A 22948-nucleotide genomic window follows, 5' to 3' on the forward strand; every position below is an offset into this window, starting at 1 on the left:
ATTCATTCACTGTCAGCTACATCAGCCCATTCATTCACTGTCAGCTACATCAGCCCATTCATTCACTGTCAGCTACATCAGCCCATTCATTCACTGTCAGCTACATCAGCCCATTCATTCACTGTCAGCTACATCAGCCCATTCATTCACTGTCAGCTACATCAGCCCATTCATTCACTGTCAGTTACATCAGCCCATTCATTCCCTGCCAGCTACATCAGCCCATTCATTCACTGTCAGCTACATCAGCCCATTCATTCACTGTCAGCTACATCAGACCATTCATTCACTGTCAGCTACATCAGCCCATTCATTCACTGTCAGCTACATCAGCCCATTCATTCACTGTCAGCTACATCAGCCCATTCATTCACTGTCAGCTACATCAGCCCATTCATTCACTGTCAGCTACATCAGCCCATTCATTCACTGTCAGCTACATCAGCCCATTCATTCACTGTCAGCTACATCAGCCCATTCATTCACTATCAGCTACATCAGCCCATTCATTCACTGTCAGCTACATCAGCCCATTCATTCACTGTCAGCTACATCAGCCCATTCATTCACTGTCAGCTACATCAGCCCATTCATTCACTGTCAGCTACATCAGCCCATTCATTCACTGTCAGCTACATCAGCCCATTCATTCACTGTCAGCTACATCAGCCCATTCATTCACTGTCAGCTACATCAGCCCATTCATTCACTGTCAGCTACATCAGCCCATTCATTCACTGTCAGCTACATCAGCCCATTCATTCACTGTCAGCTACATCAGCCCATTCATTCACTGTCAGCTACATCAGCCCATTCATTCACTGTCAGCTACATCAGTCCATTCATTCACTGTCAGCTACATCAGACCATTCATTCACTGTCAGCTACATCAGCCCATTCATTCACTGTCAGCTACATCAGCCCATTCATTCACTGTCAGCTACATTAGACAAATTAGCGCCTTGGAACCCAAGAGCATAGTCAGTGCTCTAACTCCCCTTGTGGTGGTGTGGAGCAATGCAATAAGCAGTCATGCAGGGTAATGTACTAAACCACAAATTACCTCTAAATCCTGCAGCATAATCTCAAAACTTAATTCAGGAACTAAGTAGATCTGTAAGTAGATCTGTAAGTAGATCTGTAAGTAGATCTGTAAGTAGATCTGGAAGTAGATCTGGAAAGAACTTCATCTTTAGAAAGCAACACTCAACCTTTCCAGGATAAATCCCTCTGTAACCATTGGTTCAACTTCTTTTCATTTATTTCTTCAATAATAAGTACACCGATTGAATGAGCATATTTTCTGTTGATCCTTAGATATGGTAATCCCAAGGTATGTTACATTTTCCTTAAGTGGAATATTGCAGATAGAGGGATTCACACAGTCTGTAACATATGTATATCACACAGTCTGTAACATATGTCTATCACACAGTCTGTAACATATGTCTATCACACAGTCTGTAACATATGTCTATCACACAGTCTGTAACGTATGTCTATCACACAGTCTGTAACATATGTCTATCACACAGTCTGTAACATATGTCTATCACACAGTCTGTAACATATGTCTATCACACAGTCTGTAACATATGTCTATCACACAGTCTGTAACGTATGTCTATCACACAGTCTGTAACATATGTCTATCACACAGTCTGTAACATATGTCTATCCCACAGTCTGTAACATATGTCTATCACACAGTCTGTAACATATGTCTATCACACAGTCTGTAACATATGTCTATCACACAGTCTGTAACATATGTCTATCACACAGTCTGTAACATATGTCTATCACACAGTCTGTAACATATGTCTATCCCACAGTCTGTAACATATGTCTATCCCACAGTCTGTAACATGTGTCTATCCCACAGTCTGTAACAAATGTCTATCACACAGTCTGTAACAAATGTCTATCACACAGTCTGTAACATATGTCTATCACACAGTCTGTAACATATGTCTATCCCACAGTCTGTAACAAATGTCTATCACACAGTCTGTAACAAATGTCTATCACACAGTCTGTAACATATGTCTATCACACAGTCTGTAACATATGTCTATCACACAGTCTGTAACATATGTCTATCACACAGTCTGTAACATATGTCTATCACACAGTCTGTAACATATGTCTGTTCCTCATGAAGACAGATTGGGTCTCCTCTATAATTGAGTCCAATATTGCTTTCATTCTTTTTGCAAATATAGAGGCTGATATTGTTAGTCGTTGAGCAGACAGACTGGACGCCAATTATCGAGGAGAAGCAACTCTTTCTTGGGCTTATGGATGAATGTAATCAGAGCTTGATTCAAACTGGGAGGGAGAGTATTATTTACAATGTAATCAGACCTGGAGTCAGACTGGGAGGGAGAGCATTATTTACAATGTAATCAGACCTGGAGTCAAACTGTGAGGGAGAGCATTATTTACAATGTACTCAGACCTGGAGTCAGACTGGGAGGGAGAGCATTATTTACAATGTAATCAGACCTGGAGTCAGACTGGGAGGGAGAGCATTATTTACAATGTAATCAGACCTGGAGTCAGACTGGGAGGGAGAGCATTATTTACAATGTAATCAGACCTGGAGTCAAACTGGGAGGGAGAGCATTATTTACAATGTAATCAGACCTGGAGTCAGACTGGGAGGGAGAGCATTATTTACAATGTAATCAGACCTGGAGTCAGACTGTGAGGGAGAGCATTATTTACAATATTATCAGACCTAGAGTCAAACTGGGAAGGAGAGCATTATTTACAATGTAATCAGACCTGGAGTCAGACTGTGAGGGAGAGCATTATTTACAATGTAATCAGACCTGGAGTCAAACTGGGAGGGAGAGCATTATTTACAATGTAATCAGACCTGGAGTCAGACTGGGAGGGAGAGCATTATTTACAATGTAATCAGACCTGGAGTCAAACTGGGAAGGAGAGCATTATTTACAATGTAATCAGACCTGGAGTCAGACTGGGAGGGAGAGCATTATTTACAATGTAATCAGACCTGGAGTCAGACTGGGAGGGAGAGCATTATTTACAATGTAATCAGACCTGGAGTCAGACTGTGAGGGAGAGCATTATTTACAATATTATCAGACCTAGAGTCAAACTGGGAAGGAGAGCATTATTTACAATGTAATCAGACCTGGAGTCAGACTGGGAGGGAGAGCATTATTTACAATGTAATCAGACCTGGAGTCAGACTGGGAGGGAGAGCATTATTTACAATGTAATCAGACCTGGAGTCAGACTGGGAGGGAGAGCATTATTTACAATGTAATCAGACCTGGAGTCAGACTGGGAGGGAGAACATTATTTACAATGTAATCAGACCTGGAGTCAGACTGGGAGGGAGAGCATTATTTACAATGTAATCAGACCTGGAGTCAGACTGGGAGGGAGAACATTATTTACAATGTAATCAGACCTGGAGTCAAACTGGGAGGGAGAGCATTATTTACAATGTAATCAGACCTGGAGTCAAACTGGGAGGGAGAGCATTATTTACAATGTAATCAGACCTGGAGTCAGACTGGGAGGGAGAGCATTATTTACAATGTAATCAGACCTGGAGTCAGACTGTGAGGGAGAGCATTATTTACAATATAATCAGACCTAGAGTCAAACTGGGAAGGAGAGCATTATTTACAATGTAATCAGACCTGGAGTCAGACTGTGAGGGAGAGCATTATTTACAATGTAATCAGACCTGGAGTCAGACTGGGAGGGAGAGCATTATTTACAATGTAATCAGACCTGGAGTCAGACTGGGAGGGAGAGCATTATTTACAATGTAATCAGACCTGAGTCAGACTGGGAGGGAGAGCATTATTTACAATGTAATCAGACTGGGAGGGAGAGCATTATTTACAATGTAATCAGACCTGGAGTCAAACTGGGAGGAGAGCATTATTTACAATATAATCAGACCTGGAGTCAAACTGGGAGGAGAGCATTATTTACAATGTAATCAGACCTGGAGTCAGACTGGGAGGGAGAGCATTATTTACAATGTAATCAGACCTGGAGTCAGACTGTGAGGGAGAGCATTATTTACAATGTAATCAGACCTGGAGTCAGACTGGGAGGGAGAGCATTATTTACAATGTAATCAGACCTGGAGTCAGACTGGGAGGGAGAGCATTATTTACAATGTAATCAGACCTGGAGTCAGACTGGGAGGGAGAGCATTATTTACAATATAATCAGACCTAGAGTCAAACTGGGAGGGAGAGCATTATTTACAATGTAATCAGACCTGGAGTCAGACTGGGAGGGAGAGCATTATTTACAATGTAATCAGACCTGGAGTCAGACTGGGAGGAGAGCATTATTTACAATGTAATCAGACCTGGAGTCAGACTGGGAGGGAGAGCATTATTTACAATATAATCAGACCTAGAGTCAAACTGGGAGGAGAGCATTATTTACAATGTAATCAGACCTGGAGTCAGACTGGGAGGAGAGCATTATTTACAATGTAATCAGACCTGGAGTCAGACTGGGAGGGAGAGCATTATTTACAATGTAATCAGACTGGGAGGGAGAGCATTATTTACAATGTAATCAGACCTGGAGTCAAACTGGGAGGGAGAGCATTATTTACAATATAATCAGACCTGGAGTCAAACTGGGAGGGAGAGCATTATTTACAATATAATCAGACCTGGAGTCAGACTGGGAGGGAGAACATTATTTACAATGTAATCAGACCTGGAGTCAAACTAGGAGTGAGAGCATTATTTACAATGTAATCAGACCTGGAGTCAGACTGGGAGGGAGAACATTATTTACAATGTAATCAGACTGGGAGGGAGAACATTATTTACAATGTAATCAGACTGGGAGGGAGAGCATTATTTACAATGTAATCAGACCTGGAGTCAAACTGGGAGGGAGAGCATTATTTACAATGTAATCAGACCTGGAGTCAAACTGGGAGGGAGAGCATTATTTACAATGTAATCAGACCTGGAGTCAGACTGGGAGGGAGAGCATTATTTACAATGTAATCAGACCTGGAGTCAAACTGGGAGGGAGAGCATTATTTACAATGTAATCAGACCTGGAGTCAGACTGGGAGGGAGAGCATTATTTACAATGTAATCAGACCTGGAGTCAGACTGGGAGGGAGAGCATTATTTACAATGCTTTCAGAAAAGACCAACCGAAAAGGGACTAACTGTTCTGTAAACAGTTGTGTAAAACTCAGCAGATACACCATCAGTCCCAGGAGACCTCCAACAGAAAAGGGACTAACTGTTCTGTAAACAGTTGTGTAAAACTCAGCAGATACACCATCAGTCCCAGGAGACCTCCAACAGAAAAGGGACTAACTGTTCTGTAAACAGTTGTGTAAAACTCAGCAGATACACCATCAGTCCCAGGAGACCTCCAACAGAAAAGGGACTAACTGTTCTGTAAACAGTTGTGTAAAACTCAGCAGATACACCATCAGTCCCAGGAGACTTATTATTTTTAAGTTGTTCAATAGAATAAATGATGTGTTCAACTATAACAGGGTTTCATCACACTGTTCCCTGTCAGCCTCACCAACTGATTTCACATCCCCCAGACAATCACAACAAAGAGTTGAGGACACCTCACAATACTGTAGAAGATGAGGACACCTCACAATACTGTAGAAGATGAGGACACCTCACAATACTGTAGAAGATGAGGACACCTCACAATACTGTAGAAGATGAGGACACCTCACAATACTGTAGAAGATGAGGACACCTCACAATACTGTAGAAGATGAGGACATCTCATAATACTGTAGAAGATGAGGACCCCTCACAATACTGTAGAAGATGAGGACACCTCACAATACTGTAGAAGATGAGGACCCCTCACAATACTGTAGAAGATGAGGACCCCTCACAATAATGTAGAAGATGAGGACCCCTCACAATACTGTAGAAGATGAGGACCCCTCACAATACTGTAGAAGATGAGGACCCCTCACAATACTGTAGAAGATGAGGACCCCTCACAATACTGTAGAAGATGAGGACACCTCACAATACTGTAGAAGATGAGGACACCTCACAATACTGTAGAAGATGAGAACACCTCACAATACTGTAGAAGATGAGAACAACTCACAATACTGTAGAAGATGAGGACACCTCACAATACTGTAGAAGATGAGGACACCTCACAATACTGTAGAAGATGAGGACACCTCACAATACTGTAGAATATGAGGACACCTCACAATACTGTAGAAGATGAGGACACCTCACAATACTGTAGAAGATGAAACTAAAGATGGAGATTAATGTGGGATGATCTGTGATGAGACAAGTCATATTTAATTGCTGAATTTTATTATTTTTAGAGTGGTATTTTTCTAACCTGAAAAGAAATCATGTTGTAATGTCAATATAAACACCTCTATGATCAGTAAGGGCCATTATCAGAGATAAACAGTGTAATGTCATTATAAACAGCTCTATGATCAGAAAGGGGAGTGACCAGGATGTTAATAGAAATAGCCTGTTAATCAAAACATTTAGACACCAACCAAAGATCTGTGGTGATTGTCTGGAGTGGGTCTTATTACTCCAAGTGAAAGACTTGTCATTAGGAAACTTTACTCTCCAAATATCTACAATATCAAACCTTTCCATCAACTGCCTCAAACTAATATTCATAGAAATTAACTGTCCTGGAGGCCAAACTAATATTCATAGAAATGAACTGTCGTGGAGGCCAAACTAATATTCATAGAAATGAACTGTCCTGGAGGCCAAACTAATATTCATAGAAATGAACTGTCCTGGAGGACAAACTAATATTCATAGAAATGAACTGTCGTGGAGGCCAAACTAATATTCATAGAAATTAACTGTCCTGGAGGCCAAACTAATATTCATAGAAATGAACTGTCCTGGAGGCCAAACTAATATTCATAGAAATGGACTGTCCTGGAGGACAAACTAATATTCATAGAAATGGACTCTAATCTTTTCATTTAAATGATTCAGAGAAATATTAAAATCCCCACCTACTATAATTAAAGCATTAGGGAACTTGGTTAGCCTACTATAAGTAAAGCATTTGGGAACTTGGTTAGCCTACTATAAGTAATGCATTAGGGAACTTGGTTAGCCTACTATAAGTAAAGCATTAGGGAACTTGGTTAGCCTACTATAAGTAAAGCGTTAGGGAACTTGGTTAGCCTACTATAAGTAAAGCATGAGGGAACTTGGTTAGCCTACTATAAGTAAAGCATGAGGGAACTTGGTTAGTCAGTGGAGAATATGCTTTTCCAAAGATTCAAGTCACTGATCATTTTCAAGTTTGGAATTGAACCAATGAATGTCGGTAATAATGATGATGTCGTCACAGTTGATGACAAGACACAGAAAGTGACCAATTGGGTCCCAGTCTGAGTGTAAAATCCTTCCATTGAACTGATTCATTAGAGTGGTGACTCCAGCAGAGAGTTCAGAACCAGGAGACACAAATCATTTCCCCAATGAGATCTGTAGAAGTTGACATAAATCTGTTTTAAGCTGTTTGGCAATATAAAAATAAGGCATTGTGCTTTACATGATTTCTTAACCCCGGCATTGAGTGAAACTATAAACAACAACAAAGTGGAATATAGAACAGAAAGTACTACGAGATAAACAACAATAGTCAAAACTCTAGTAAAACTGAGAAGAAACCCTTGTTGCATAACATATAGATTTAAATGATTGAGGGAGAATAGTGTAACATAACAAAGATAACTGTCAGACCTCCATATAGATTTAAATGATTGTTATAATGACACTATTCTCACTCAAAGATTACTGCCTGTCACGAGTCCGACTGGAGGTGGTTTCCCTTCCCGGTCGGGTGGCGCTCGGCGGTCGTCGTCACTGGCCTATTAGCTGCCACTGATTGTCTTTTCTCCCCTCCGGCTCCAAGCCGCGCTCTGCGGTGATAACTATTAACAATAACTGAATGGCCCACTTTCCCGATCGCCACAGATAATTCAGATGAAAGGTAAGAGTCGGTGGACTTACGTGGATTCATGGACGCACAGAACTTCTGGATCAGATGGAGTTAAGGAAGAGAAAGCAGCGAGATCAGGCGATGGCAATTTCCTCCTTTTATGGAGTTGAGATCGGTCGGACATTTCCACCTGACCTAATTAAAGCGCCCTGGCCCAGCTGAGTAAATGGCAATGAATTAAAGGATTATTCCACCAACTCCATGGGCCTTTTCTACAGCCACCCCGGAAATGTGTTAAATTCCACACTCCTCAAAAGGCTCATTACTCCCCGTCCTCTGTCATCTCAGGGAGAGGAATTAGTCGGGCAACTGGCCTGATATATGTCCGGTTCTTTACCTGGATCTCCACTGATCTAACGCGACCATCGGTCCCAGGCATGGTCTTAGTTATACGGCCCACCGGCCAGGAGGCTCGAGGCAGCTGAGGGTCCACCATCATTACTACTTGGCCAGTTTCCAGGCTGGCCATTTCTCTCCGCCATTTCCCTCTGTGCTGTAGACTTGGTAGGTAATCCCGAATGAATCGGGCCCAAAAATGGTCAGCTAAGATTTGGCTGTGTCGCCACCGGTGTCTGCCTACGAGGTTGGTATCAGCATACATGGCTTGAGGAAGTGACACATCTCGGCGTCCCATTAAGAGCATATTCGGTGTAACCGGATCGGGGTCAGCGATGTCTGCAGAGATATATCCCAAGGGTTTGGAATTCAGAATCCATTCCACCTCTATCAGGACAGTCCTCAAGACAGTTTCAGTGACAGTTTGGTCCCCTAGTATGACTCGTAAGGCCGTCTTTACATCTGCTAGTTCCTCAAGATTGTTCCACATAATGGAAACAGCGCTCAAATTCACTGGTGTTACATAAACAATCAAACCAGGAATCAATAACCATCAGAATCCATTATCACAATGTTTTACGATTCAGACATCCAGTCTCCCTTTCTCATAGCCTAATATAGTCCAAATAAACGCCACAAATCTTATGATGCCCACCTAGCGAATCAACTGCTCGTTTTTAGCATCTTTCCTGAACTTCTGAAAAGTGACTCAAAACAATAATGCATGCATTTTCCTTCTAAAAGACAAACAATTATCTCCGTTATCCCTAGTCACAACATAATTTCCGTGGCGACAAAGGTGCCTTGCGAGTGATGTCATCAACAAGCGCTCAACCTCGACCCAATCCGTAACGACTTTCAATGAATTGTAAATAATTGTTGTTCGATAAACCAAACCTAATTTATCACATCTCTTCAAATCTTGAATTATTATTTACAACACCAACCAATATCTCTACATTCGCTAATTTTATAAAAACATTTCGATAGGCATAAATCGTTATTGTCTCTTCGTTATTATTTAGAATTCATTTTGATTTAAGTAACTGTCTCGTCTTTGACTTAGTATTTTAATTACGACTCTATTCCCAATACGTTATTCACTTGTCTAATTAAAACTCCTAATAATCCATGTGAGTGTACCCCTTTAAGATATATTGTCTCTGGTAACAGGGAAATCCCCTTAACCCAAACGTTTACTACAACAACGAAACCTAATAATTATGATAATCCCTTCACATCATTTGTTTTAAATCTCTCGATGTTTCATGTAACTCATTCAGTCTATCTTCAAATTGTCGTCCCAAAGTATTTTATACACTGCCATACACTCAAACCACTAACACGTTCTGACCTTTATTTCCTGTGTTTTGTATTTAGTTAGTGTGGTCAGGGCGTGAGTTGGGTGGGCAGTCTATGTTTGTTTTTCTAGGTTTTGGGAATTTCTATGTTTCGGCCTAGTATGGTTCTCAATCAGAGGCAGGTGTCATTAGTTGTCTCTGATTGAGAATCATACTTAGGTGGCCTGGGTTTCACTGTGTGTTTGTGGGTGATTGTTCCTGTCTCTGTGTGTGCACCAGATAGGACTGTTTTGAGTTTTCACATTTCTTGTTTTTGTTAGTTTGTTCATGTGTACCTTAACGTATTAAAAAGTACCATGGAAAATTACCACGCCGCGTATTGGTCCTCTGATCCGTTTCGCCTCTCCTCTTCGGAAGAAGAGGAGGAAATTCATTACAACCACTGTGATAAACGTGGACTGTCCCTTTAAGACAAGACATTTACTTGTTCCCCGTAATGAAAAACAGATAGTATTTTTAGAATGCGGTAACTTCTTGTACCTAACCAAAAATCAATACTCGGGAAAACAATCATAACTTTTTACAATTAAACTATTCTTACCTATTTTATAGTCCAAAGCGTTGCACTATATAGCCCCATTGAATGCCTAGCAATTCCGTTGCTAGCTGTAGCATCTTTTCAGACTATCCTTACGATATTTAGCCCCTTTAAAAAAAAATGTATTTGGAACTTTTAGCCACTTTTGAAAAGTAACTCTAAGCTATAATGCACACAATTTCCCTCTAAATGCCACAACCCATTTTCTCTGTTTAAATTTATCGTATGTCCGTTGATTCATAAAAATATAACATTCTGATTATCGTATCTCGAGAATAAAGGCTACTGACCTGCTGCCGACTGGGAAAAGCACTGTTCATTTGATCTAGTCACCGTCCCTGTGGTCTGAGGTGTACATCGGCCTGGTCTTTCCCTCAATTCAGAGGCCAGGTCTTTGATAACGGGACCAGACCCGCTCGTGCACGATTTATTCGGCGTACGACCTCCAGATGGCAGGGACGGATATTTAGATCCGGCTCGAAGGACCAATTTGTTACAGGAATTACATTTCTCTATGTTTTAATATCCAATTAAAATTAAACACTCTTTCAATTCATAAGGATTTGTAAGACCCTTATTCTATAATAATGGACAGAGCCCAGTCTTAAAGTCAATCAGCAGAGTTTATTCACGAGAATACTGAACACGATACAGTTTAGCACAGGTTATAAACTGAAAATGACGTCATTAGTTTCAGCACCAACCCGTGCCATCTCCGTTCCAGTACAAAGGCTGTATGGTTCTCACATCGTCTCTCCCTATTAAGATCATATAATTTATGAGTCAAGATCTTCTTGTGTAGATAAGCATTCTAGCCAGTCTGAAGATATCGTTGATTCATTTCTACCAAGGAACAGACAGTCATTGTTCTAACTCTTGACCACATTCACACACATTATATTCAGTACTGGGATCAAGAAAGAAAACTCATACATATACAGTAACATAATAGTATTCTGATTAGTACATATACAGTAACGTAATAGTATTCTGATTAGTACATATACAGTAACATTATAGTATTCTGATTAGTCAGTCCTGATTGAAATATATACATAATTAGTCATCATTGATAAAAAAATTCCCTTAACAGCAACACTGAAGAAAAACATATTGGAGAATAACAACAATCTCAAAAAAGAGGAATTGTGAAAATCAGGACCACAATTCTTCCTCCTGCCCCACCTATTGTCCCTGTGCAAATCAGGGCCACCATTCTTCCTCCTGCCCCACCTATTGTCCCTGTGTAAATCAGAGCCACCATTCTTCCTCCTGCCCCACCTATTGTCCCTGTGTAAATCAGGAACACCATTCTTCCTCCTGCCCCACCTATTGTCCCTGTGTAAATCAGGAACACCATTCTTCCTCCTGCCCCACCTATTGTCCCTGTGTAAATCAGGAACACCATTCTTCCTCCTGCCCCACCTATTGTCCCTGTGTAAATCAGGACCACCATTCTTCCTCCTGCCCCACCTATTGTCCCTGTGTAAATCAGGACCACCATTCCTCCTCCTGCCCCACCTATTGTCCCTGTGTCAATCAGGACCACCATTCTTCCTCCTGCCCCACCTATTGTCCCTGTGTAAATCAGGAACACCATTCTTCCTCCTGTCCCACCTATTGTCCCTGTGTAAATCAGGAACACCATTCTTCCTCCTGCCCCACCTATTGCCCCTGTGTAAATCAGGACCACCATTCTTCCTCCTGCCCCACCTATTGTCCCTGTATGAATATTAGTTGGCATCTAATTGAAGAACATACTGCTTTATAGATCCCAGTCTGACAAACAATTTTTTGGTTCTGACTTTGAGCACTTGCACTGGGTCTCCATTGGGTCTCCATGTGTCAAGCAGTACAGAGAAACACCCTCTAGATGACAGCAGAGGCTCTTGGATGTACCCTGTCTAACCCCTGGGCCTCCATTGGGTCTCCATGTGTCAAGCAGTACAGAGAAACACCCTCTAGATGACAGCAGAGGCTCTTGGATGTACCCTGTCTAACCCCTGGGCCTCCATTGAGTCTCCATGTGTCAAGCAGTACAGAGAAACACCCTCTAGATGACAGCAGAGACTTGGGTGGTTCCCTGCAGCTGACCAATAGGAATGATTGTGTCTCAGAATCTTACTGTATTGCTGAATCTATTGACTGTTATATCAACCCTCTATCCCAGAAACACCTAGCTATGTTCAGGATACTGATGAATGGAGGGTTTATTACTATTGTAGTACTGACTGTTATATCAACCCTCTATCCCAGAAACACCCTGCTATGTTCAGGATACTGATGAATGGAGGGTTTATTACTATTGTAGTACTGACTGTTATATCAACCCTCTATCCCAGAAACACCCAGCTATGTTCAGGATACTGATGTATGGAGGGTTTATTACTATTGTAGTACTGACTGTTATATCAACCCTCTATCCCAGAAACACCCAGCTATGTTCAGGATACTGATGTATGGAGGGTTTATTACTATTGTAGTACTGACTGTTATATCAACCCTCTACCCCAGAAACACCCAGTTATGTTCAGGATACTGATGAATGGAGGGTTTATTACTATTGTAGTACTGACTGTTATATCAACCCTCTATCCCAGAAACACCCAGCTATGTTCAGGATACTGATGTATGGAGGGTTTATTACTATTGTAGTACTGACTGTTATATCAACCCTCTATCCCAGAAACACCCAGCTATGTTCAGGATACTGATGTATGGAGGGTTTATTACTATTGTAGTACTGACTGTTATATCAACCCTCTATCCCAGAAACACCCAGTTATGTTCAGGATACTGATGTATGGAGGGTTTATTACTATTGTAGTACTGACTGTTATATCAACCCTCTATCCCAGAAACACCCAGTTATGTTCAGGATACTGATGAATGGAGGGTTTATTACTATTGTAGTACTGACTGTTATATCAACCCTCTATCCCAGAAACACCCAGCTATGTTCAGGATACTGGTGAATGAAGGGTTTATTACTATTGTAGTACTGACTGTTATATCAACCCTCTATCCCAGAAACACCCTGCTATGTTCAGGATACTGATGAATGAAGGGTTTATTACTATTGTATTGCTCTTTTTATGAACTTAGCTAGATGTGATAATGCTTATTGTAAATAGCACCTGTATCAACTGATGCAGCATAGTGACTATAAATACATAGACTGAAGCATGATGGGGTTTGTCTGTCTACATTATCACCTGTATCACCTGATGCAGCATAGTGTCTATAAATACATAGACTGAAGCATGATGGGGTTTGTCTGTCTACATTATCACCTGATGCAGCATAGTGTCTATCAATACATAGACTGAAGCATGATGGGGTTTGTCTGTCTATATTATCACCTGTATCAACTGATGCAGCATAGTGGCTATAAATACATGGGCTCCTAACACTCCTAACAACCCCACCACTAGGAGGTGTCCACATGGTCTGATAAACACTCCTAACAACCAGACCACTAGGAGGTGTCCACATGGTCTGATAAACACTCCTAACAACCAGACCACTAGGAGGTGTCCACATGGTCTGATAAACACTCCTAACAACCAGACCACTAGGAGGTGTCCACATGGTCTGATAAACATTCCTAACAACCCCACCACTAGGAGGTGTCCACATGGTCTGATAAACACTCCTAACAACCCCACCACTAGGAGGTGTCCACATGGTCTGATAAACACTCCTAACAACCCCACCACTAGGAGGTGTCCACATGGTCTGATAAACACTCCTAACAACCAGACCACTAGGAGGTGTCCACATGGTCTGATAAACACTCCTACAACCAGACCACTAGGACGTGTCCACATGGTCTGATAAACACTCCTAACAACCCCACCACTAGGAGGTGTCCACATGGTCTGATAAACACTCCTAACAACCCCACCACTAGGAGGTGTCCACATGGTCTGATAAACACTCCTAACAACCCCACCACTAGGAGGTGTCCACATGGTCTGATAAACACTCCTAACAACCAGACCACTAGGAGGTGTCCACATGGTCTGATAAACACTACTAACAACCACACCACTAGGAGGTGTCCACATGGTCTGATAAACACTCCTAACAACCAGACCACTAGGAGGTGTCCACATGGTCTGATAAACACTCCTAACAACCAGACCACTAGGAGGTGTCCACATGGTCTGATAAACACTCCTAACAACCCCACCACTAGGAGGAGTCCACATGGTCTGATAAACACTCCTAACAACCAGACCACTAGGAGGTGTCCACATGGTCTGATAAACACTCCTAACAACCCCACCACTAGGTGTCCACATGGTCTGATAAACACTACTAACAACCCCACCACTAGGAGGTGTCCACATGGTCTGATAAACACTACTAACAACCACACCACTAGGAGGTGTCCACATGGTCTGATAAACACTCCTAACAACCAGACCACTAGGAGGTGTCCACATGGTCTGATAAACACTCCTAACAACCAGACCACTAGGAGGTGTCCACATGGTCTGATAAACACTCCTAACAACCCCACCACTAGGAGGTGTCCACATGGTCTGATAAACACTCCTAACAACCAGACCACTAGGAGGTGTCCACATGGTCTGATAAACACTCCTAACAACCAGACCACTAGGAGGTGTCCACATGGTCTGATAAACACTCCTAACAACCCCACCACTAGGAGGTGTCCACATGGTCTGATAAACACTCCTAACAACCAGACCACTAGGAGGTGTCCACATGGTCTGATAAACACTCCTAACAACCAGACCACTAGGAGGTGTCCACATGGTCTGATAAACACTCCTAACAACCCCACCACTAGGTGTCCACATGGTCTGATAAACACTACTAACAACCCCACCACTAGGAGGTGTCCTCATGGTCTGATAAACACTCCAAACAACCAGACCACTAGGAGGTGTCCACATGGTCTGATAAACACTCCTAACAACCAGACCACTAGGAGGTGTCCACATGGTCTGATAAACACTCCTAACAACCCCACCATTAGGAGGTGTCCTCATGGTCTGATAAACACTCCAAACAACCAGACCACTAGGAGGTGTCCACATGGTCTGATAAACACTCCTAACAACCCCACCACTAGGAGGTGTCCACATGGTCTGATAAACACTACTAACAACCACACCACTAGGAGGTGTCCACATGGTCTGATAAACACTACTAACAACCAGACCACTAGGAGGTGTCCACATGGTCTGATAAACACTCCTAACAACCAGACCACTAGGAGGTGTCCACATGGTCTGATAAACACTCCTAACAACCAGACCACTAGGAGGTGTCCACATGGTCTGATAAACACTCCTAACAACCAGACCACTAGGAGGTGTCCACATGGTCTGATAAACACTCCTAACAACCAGACCACTAGGAGGTGTCCACATGGTCTGATAAACACTACTAACAACCAGACCACTAGGAGGTGTCCACATGGTCTGATAAACACTCCTAACAACCAGACCACTAGGAGGTGTCCACATGGTCTGATAAACACTCCTAACAACCAGACCACTAGGAGGTGTCCACATGGTCTGATAAACACTACTAACAACCACACCACTAGGAGGTGTCCACATGGTCTGATAAACACTCCTAACAACCCCACCACTAGGAGGTGTCCACATGGTCTGATAAACACTCCTAACAACCAGACCACTAGGAGGTGTCCACATGGTCTGATAAACACTCCTAACGACCACACCACTAGGAGGTGTCCACATGGTCTGATAAACACTCCTAACACCCAGACTACTAGGAGGTGTCCACATGGTCTGATAAACACTTAACAACCCCACTACTAGGAGGTGTCCACATGGTCTGATAAACACTCCTAACAACCCCACCACTAGGAGTTGTCCACATGGTCTGATAAACACTCCTAACAACCCCACCACTAGGAGGTGTCCACATGGTCTGATAAACACTCCTAACAACCCCACCACTAGGAGGTGTCCACATGGTCTGATAAACACTCCTAACAACCCCACCACTAGGAGGTGTCCACATGGCCTGATAAACATTCCTAACAACCAGACCACTAGGAGGTGTCCACATGGTCTGATAAACACTCCTAACTACCAGACCACTAGGAGGTGTCCACATGGTCTGATAAACACTCCTAACAACCAGACCACTAGGAGGTGTCCACATGGTCTGATAAACACTCCTAACAACCAGACCACTAGGAGGTGTCCACATGGTCTGATAAACACTCCTAACTACCAGACCACTAGGAGGTGTCCACATGGTCTGATAAACACTCCTAACAACCCCACCACTAGGAGGTGTCCATATGGTCTGATAAACACTCCTACAACCAGACCACTAGGAGGTGTCCACATGGTCTGATAAACACTCCTAACAACCCCACCACTAGGAGGTGTCCACATGGTCTGATAAACACTCCTAACAACCCCACCACTAGGAGGTGTCCACATGGTCTGATAAACACTCCTAACAACCAGACCACTAGGAGGTGTCCACATGGTCTGATAAACACTCCTAACAACCCCACCACTAGGAGGTGTCCACATGGTCTGATAAACACTCCTAACCACCCCACCACTAGGAGGTGTCCACATGGTCTGATAAACACTCCTAACAACCCCACCACTAGGAGGTGTCCACATGGTCTGATAAACACTCCTAACAACCCCACCACTAGGAGGTGTTCACATGGTCTGATAAACACTCCTAACAACCCCACCACGAGGAGGTGTCCACATGGTCTGATAAACACTCCTAACAACCAGACCACTAGGAGGTGTCCACATGGTCTGATAAACACTCCGAACAACCAGACCACTAGGAGGTGTCCACATGGTCTGATAAACACTCCTAACAACCAGACCACTAGGAGGTGTCCACATGGTCTGATAAACACTCCTAACAACTGGGTCAGTAACTGGTATGGTCAGATAGACTAGTGGTTAGAGTGGTGGGTCAGTAACTGGTATGGTCAGATAGACTAGTGGTTAGAGTGGTGGGTCAGTAACTGGTATGGTCAGATAGACTAGTGGTTAGAGTGGTGGGTAAGTAACTGGTATGGTCAGATAGACGAGTGGTTAGAGTGGTGGGTCAGTAACTGGTATGGTCAGATTGACTAGTGGTTAGAGTGTTGGGTCAGTAACTGGTATGGGCAGATAGACTAGTGGTTAGAGTGGTGGGTCAGTAACTGGTATGGTCAGGTAGACTAGTGGTTAGAGTGGTGGGTCAGTAACTGGTATGGTCAGATAGACTAGTGGTTAGAGTGGTAGGTCAGTAACTGGTATGGTCAGATAGACTAGTGGTTAGAGTGGTGGGTCAGTAACTGGTATGGTCAGATAGACTAGTGGTTAGAGTGGTGGGTCAGTAACTGGTATGGTCAGATAGACTAGTGGTTAGAGTGGTAGGTCAGTAACTGGTATGGTCAGATAGACTAGTGGTTAGAGTGGTGGGTCAGTAACTGGTATGGTCAGATAGACTAGTGGTTAGAGTGGTGGGTCAGTAACTGGTATGGTCAGATAGACTAGTGGTTAGAGTGGTGGGTAAGTAACTGGTATGGTCAGATAGACGAGTGGTTAGAGTGTTGGGTCAGTAACTGGTATGGGCAGATAGACTAGTGGTTAGAGTGGTGGGTCAGTAACTGGTATGGGCAGATAGACTAGTGGTTAGAGTGGTGGGTCAGTAACTGGTATGGTCAGGTAGACTAGTGGTTAGAGTGGTGGGTCAGTAACTGGTATGGTCAGATAGACTAGTGGTTAGAGTGGTGGGTCAGTAACTGGTATGGTCAGATAGACTAGTGGTTAGAGTGGTGGGTCAGTAACTGGTATGGTCAGATAGACTAGTGGTTAGAGTGGTGGGTCAGTAACTGGTATGGTCAGATAGACTAGTGGTTAGAGTGGTGGGTCAGTAACTGGTATGGTCAGATAGACTAGTGGTTAGAGTGGTGGGTCAGTAACTGGTATGGTCAGATAGACTAGTGGTTAGAGTGGTGGGTCAGTAACTGGTATGGTCAGATAGACTAGTGGTTAGAGTGGTGGGTCAGTAACTGGTATGGTCAGATATGAGATGTAAACCAACACCTATCATACTACTATGACTGACCCTGTAAACCAACACCTATCATACTACTATGACTGACCCTGTAAAACAACACCTATCATACTACTATGACTGACCCTGTACAACAACACCTATCATACTACTATTTACATTTACATTTAAGTCATTTAGCAGACGCTCTTATCCAGAGCGACTTACAAATTGGTGCATACACCTTATGACATCCATGACTGACCCTGTAAAACAACACCTATCATACTACTATGACTGACCCTGTAAAACAACACCTGTCATACTACTATGTCTGACCCTGTAAAACAACCCCTATCATACTACTATGACTGACCCTGTAAAACAACACCTATCATACTACTATGACCCTGTAAAACAACACCTGTCATACTACTATGACTGACCCTGTAAACCAACACCTATCATACTACTATGACTGACCCTGTAAAACAACACCTATCATACTACTATGACTGACCCTGTAAAACAACACCTATCATACTACTATGACTGACCCTGTAAAACAACACCTATCATACTACTATGACTGACCCTGTAAAACAACACCTATCATACTACTATGACTGACCCTGTAAAACAACACCTATCATACTACTATGACCCTGTAAAACAACACCTGTCATACTACTATGACTGACCCTGTAAAACAACACCTATCATACTACTATGACTGACCCTGTACAACAACACCTACCATACTACTATGACCCTGTAAAACAACACCTATCATACTACTATGACCCTGTAAAACAACACCTATCATACTACTATGACTGACCCTGTAAAACAACACCTATCATACTACTATGACTGACCCTGTACAACAACACCTATCATACTACTATGACTGACCCTGTAAAACAACACCTATCATACTACTATGACTGACCCTGTAAAACAACACCTATCATACTACTATGACTGACCCTGTAAAACAACACCTATCATACTACTATGACTGACCCTGTAAAACAACACCTATCATACTACTATGACTGACCCTGTAAAACAACACATTTCACTGAACCAATCTGATGTCTGTGACAATCAAACACTTTAAAAGCTAACCAACATAAAGAAAATGACAGCATCGATTATTACAACAGTTAATTTAACAATGCTGTTTATAAATCTAGTTGACATTCATCCCAGGACACCTTGACTTGCATTACACTCTCACTGCAGAACAACATCCTCATGAAATCACATGACTTCTAGTTAGAGAAGAGGATTCCTGTTAACACGGCCTGCTACAAGCAGGAAACTAGTTATGGACCAACCAGAAATGTGACATGTCTGTTTGACAGTTACCCTGAAAGATGCATGTGTGAACTATCTTGTCATCTCTTTGGCTAACCACATTGGAACATTCTAGTCTTTAAGGACATGAACTGGCAGAACAGGTTTCAGCAAAGTATGGAGTCAATGTTTTCAGGAAGGTGTAACCATGACAACAGGCAGACTAAGTGCAAGGGCAGCCACCTGAACTACTGTCCTACAGAGACAAACAGCCACCTGATCTACTGTCCTACAAAGACAAACAGCATCTACACAAACAGCCACCTGAACTACTGTCCTACAAAGACAAACAGCATCTTCACAAACAGCCACCTGAACTACTGTCCTACAAAGACAAACAGCCACCTGAACTACTGTCCTACTACAAAGACACAAAGACAAACAGCCACCTGAACTACTATCCTACAGAGACAAAGAGCATCTACACAAACAGTGAATCTGAGAAAAATGGCTTTAAAGTTTGTTTCCTAGTCCATGCATATTAACCGTGACCACTGATCTGACCTATGACCCCTAAGTACTGATACTACGCTCTGCCTTGGTATGACCTATGACCCCTAAGTACTGATACTACACTCTGCCTTGGTCTGACCTATGACCCCTAAGTACTGATACTACACTCTGCCTTGGTCTGACCTATGACCCCTAAGTACTGATACTACACTCTGCCTTGGTATGACCTATGACCCCTAAGTACTGATACTACACTCTGCTTTGGTCTGACCTATGACCCCTAAGTATTGATCCTACACTCTGCCTTGGTATGACCTATGACCGCTAAGTACTGATACTGCACTCTGCCTTGGTATGACCTATGACCCCTAAGTACTGATACTACACTCTGCCTTGGTATGACCTATGACCCCTAAGTATTGATACTACACTCTGCCTTGGTATTACATTTTACATTTACATTTAAGTCATTTAGCAGACGCTCTTATCCAGAGCGACTTACAAATTGGTGCATTCACCTTATGACATCCAGTGGAACAGCCACTTTACAATAGTGCATCTAAATCTTTTAAGGGGGGTGAGAAGGATTACTTTATCCTATCCTAGGTATTCCTTAAAGAGGTGGGGTTTCAGGTGTCTCCGGAAGGTGGTGATTGACTCCGCTGTCCTGGCGTCGTGAGGGAGTTTGTTCCACCATTGGGGGCCAGAGCAGCGAACAGTTTTGACTGGGCTGAGCGGGAACTGTACTTCCTCAGTGGTAGGGAGGCAAGCAGGCCAGAGGTGGATGAACGCAGTGCCCTTGTTTGGGTGTAGGGCCTGATCAGAGCCTGGAGGTACTGAGGTGCCGTTCCCCTCACAGCTCCGTAGGCAAGCACCATGGTCTTGTAGCGGATGCGAGCTTCAACTGGAAGCCAGTGGAGAGAGCGGAGGAGCGGGGTGACGTGAGAGAACTTGGGAAGGTTGAACACCAGACGGGCTGCGGCGTTCTGGATGAGTTGTAGGGGTTTAATGGCACAGGCAGGGAGCCCAGCCAACAGCGAGTTGCAGTAATCCAGACGGGAGATGACAAGTGCCTGGATTAGGACCTGCGCCGCTTCCTGTGTGAGGCAGGGTCGTACTCTGCGGATGTTGTAGAGCATGAACCTACAGGAACGGGCCACCGCCTTGATGTTAGTTGAGAACGACAGGGTGTTGTCCAGGATCACGCCAAGGTTCTTAGCGCTCTGGGAGGAGGACACAATGGAGTTGTCAACCGTGATGGCGAGATCATGGAACGGGCAGTCCTTCCCCGGGAGGAAGAGCAGCTCCGTCTTGCCGAGGTTCAGCTTGAGGTGGTGATCCGTCATCCACACTGATATGTCTGCCAGACATGCAGAGATGCGATTCGCCACCTGGTCATCAGAAGGGGGAAAGGAGAAGATTAATTGTGTGTCGTCTGCATAGCAATGATAGGAGAGACCATGTGAGGTTATGACAGAGCCAAGTGACTTGGTGTATAGCGAGAATAGGAGAGGGCTTAGAACAGAGCCCTGGGGGACACCAGTGGTGAGAGCGCGTGGTGAGGAGACAGATTCTCGCCACGCCACCTGGTAGGAGCGACCTGTCAGGTAGGACGCAATCCAAGCGTGGGCCGCGCCGGAGATGCCCAACTCGGAGATGGTGGAGAGGAGGATCTGATGGTTCACAGTATCGAAGGCAGCCGATAGGTCTAGAAGGATGAGAGCAGAGGAGAGAGAGTTAGCTTTAGCAGTGCGGAGCGCCTCCGTGATACAGAGAAGAGCAGTCTCAGTTGAATGACTAGTCTTGAAACCTGACTGATTTGGATCAAGAAGGTCATTCAGAGAGAGATAGCGGGAGAGCTGGCCAAGGACGGCACGTTCAAGAGTTTTGGAGAGAAAAGAAAGAAGGGATACTGGTCTGTAGTTGTTGACATCGGAGGGATCGAGTGTAGGTTTTTTCAGAAGGGGTGCAACTCTCGCTCTCTTGAAGACGGAAGGGACGTAGCCAGCGGTCAGGGATGAGTTGATGAGCGAGGTGAGGTAAGGGAGAAGGTCTCCGGAAATGGTCTGGAGAAGAGAGGAGGGGATAGGGTCAAGCGGGCAGGTTGTTGGGTGGCCGGCCGTCACAAGACGCGAGATTTCATCTGGAGAGAGAGGGGAGAAAGAGGTCAGAGCACAGGGTAGGGCAGTGTGAGCAGAACCAGCGGTGTCGTTTGACTTAGCAAACGAGGATCGGATGTCGTCGACCTTCTTTTCAAAATGGTTGACGAAGTCATCTGCAGAGAGGGAGGAGGGGGGGGAGGGGGAGGGGGATTCAGGAGGGAGGAGAAGGTGGCAAAGAGCTTCCTAGGGTTAGAGGCAGATGCTTGGAATTTAGAGTGGTAGAAAGTGGCTTTAGCAGCAGAGACAGAGGAGGAAAATGTAGAGAGGAGGGAGTGAAAGGATGCCAGGTCCGCAGGGAGGCGAGTTTTCCTCCATTTCCGCTCGGCTGCCCGGAGCCAACATTTTTTTTTTTTAAAGAAAGACAAAAGTTAAGACTGTAGATTCTCTCACTGGCTTCTTCAGTCTTCAAGCCACATGTGTCACCAGTCACTGATGCCATGGGGTTTGGGTGTGCCTTTTGCGCCCGGAGCCCATTTCCGCTCGGCTGCCCGGAGCCCTAAGTACTGATACTACACTCTGCTTTGGTCTGACCTATGACCCCTAAGTACTGATACTACACTCTGCCTTGGTCTGACCTTAAACAGCTGTCTGGGTAATGAAACAGCAAAGTGCAGCATCTAGAAATCTAAATGTGTTGATCCAGATTTATTGTTGTTTTTCTGTTT

General features: G+C 43.7%; 1 long non-coding RNA gene across 1 annotated transcript; it reads right to left on the minus strand.

Moving 5' to 3' along the window:
• Positions 1-18407: 18407 nt before the first annotated feature.
• Positions 18408-19431, minus strand: LOC127921932 (uncharacterized). The gene is made up of 3 exons (XR_008110003.1): positions 19200-19431; positions 18953-19022; positions 18408-18467 (listed from the first exon to the last, which is right to left on the minus strand). It is a non-coding gene; the product is annotated as an uncharacterized LOC127921932 (long non-coding RNA).
• Positions 19432-22948: the final 3517 nt, after the last annotated feature.

The sequence above is a fragment of the Oncorhynchus keta genome, unplaced genomic scaffold, assembly GCF_023373465.1.
Source record: "Oncorhynchus keta strain PuntledgeMale-10-30-2019 unplaced genomic scaffold, Oket_V2 Un_contig_24031_pilon_pilon, whole genome shotgun sequence".
Lineage (NCBI taxonomy): Eukaryota > Metazoa > Chordata > Actinopteri > Salmoniformes > Salmonidae > Oncorhynchus > Oncorhynchus keta.